We start from the raw sequence: 2,051 nt of genomic DNA, 5'->3' as shown, positions 1-2,051 counted from the left end.
GGTCCAACGAGCCTGTATATTTGTTTTCGTTCGGTTTCCTTGTATGTCTCAACTGTCCTGTTTTTGTTCCCAACTGTGACCCTCCATAAATCCCAAATTTTATTTTGGTAAAAGAGTAAAAGAGAGTAAAGAGATTCTCTACTCAATTTCCTCCATCATGGTCAATGCGACGATCTCTCGCTACACACCTTCCAGCAGCGTTCAAGATCAGTCTGTGCTGTGCGTCTTCACTGTACGTGCTTTAGCTTCGTTACTATAGCAACAGTCCGGATACTTGATGATAACACCGCGTATATATATATATATATATATATATATATATATATATATATATATATATACATATACACACCAATATATGATTTCCACTTGTTTACAAAAGAAAGCCATGACTAGTGAGTTTGTCTTTGGACTGATAAACATACATGTATACATACGAGCATATGTGCATTCATTCATAAGTACTTACATACATACATACATACATACATACATACATACATGCATATATACATACACACATACACATATATACATATATGTGATTTGTGTGTGCATGTGCATGTGCATAAATATATGTATGTATATGATTACACACACACATACATACACACACAAACACATGCACACACACACACACACACACACACACACACACACGCATATTTACATACATATATACATATGTTGTCCGTGCATGAGCGTGCGCGCACGAAATACATTCATATATGTTAAGAATAAAATGTCTAATTTTCTTATGCACCAGGTTTTACAGTCGTTAACTATAATGTTTTATCCTGACAATTCTGTGTTTTACAACATTGAAGAGTTACATCATCACTTTTCGAAATACAATTCATGGTGATTAATTATATTGTGAGTTTTCTCTTGTAGTGAATGAGCGCACTGTACGTTGATGTTTCGAGAAATTCCGGTCTGGTGACTTTACTCTTGAAAATCAGCCCCGTGGTAGACCTGACACCAAGGTGGATAATGATGAGCTGAAAACTGTAGTGGAAGGGGATACATCTCAAACTACGTGAGTTAGCAGCAAAGTTTGATGTTTCGATTCCGCCTGTATTGGAACATCTGCAAGAAATCGGCAAAGTAAAGAAGCTGGACAAGTGGGTACCACACGAACTGAACGAGCCTCAAATGACATGTCGTCTTGAAACTTGCTGTTCTTTTCTGTCACAGCATAAAAGTGAAGAAGTTTTGCATCGTATTGTTATGTAAGATGAAAAATGGATTATTTTCAACAATAGAAGGCGTTCTGTACGTTGGTTGGATAGAGACGAAGTACCAAAACAATCAAAAAACGAATATTCGCCCCCCCCCCCCCAAGCTAATGGTGTCAGTTTGGTGGTCCAGCGCTGGTGTCATCCACTACAGCTTCCTGAGTCTTGGTAAGTCAATTACAGCGGATGTATACGTCAACCAATTGCATGAAATAATCAGTGAACCTGCAATTAAACAACCCAGATTGGTCAATAGAGACAGGCCAATTCTCTTGCAAGACAATGCTCGACTACATGTTGCAGAAAGAACGTTACTCAAGTTACATGAACTGACCTTGGAAGTACTCTGTCATCCATCATATTCACCAGACCAAGTATTACGTTTTCGAGGCATTAGACAAATTTTTGCAAGGAAAAAAACTTCAAATCTGATGAAGATGCAAAAACAGCCTTTCGTGATTTCATCACCTCTTGCTCTCTAGAGTACTTTGCTACCAGCATAAGTAAGCTACCGATAAAATGGTAAAATTGTGTTCATACTTTGATTAGCTGCAGTGATTTTTGTTGTGATAAAGTAAAATAAACTTTCACTCAGAGTGACTCAAAGTCTTAGAGTTTCGTGCGTTGGCACTGATGAAACTAGTCACTCTGTTACTTCTGCTAAATATTAATAAAGCATTTTTCGTACACTCATATTTTGAATTCTATTTTTTCTATTTGCAAACCTGTCTTTCGTTCCTGCATTGTGATGTGTTCAATCAACAGGCTCAAACTCGAATGTCACGAGGGACAATTACCATATATATATATATA

Source organism: Octopus bimaculoides, chromosome 9 (genome assembly GCF_001194135.2).
Source record: "Octopus bimaculoides isolate UCB-OBI-ISO-001 chromosome 9, ASM119413v2, whole genome shotgun sequence".
Taxonomy (NCBI): domain Eukaryota; kingdom Metazoa; phylum Mollusca; class Cephalopoda; order Octopoda; family Octopodidae; genus Octopus; species Octopus bimaculoides.
This window is presented reverse-complemented; position numbering follows the sequence as displayed.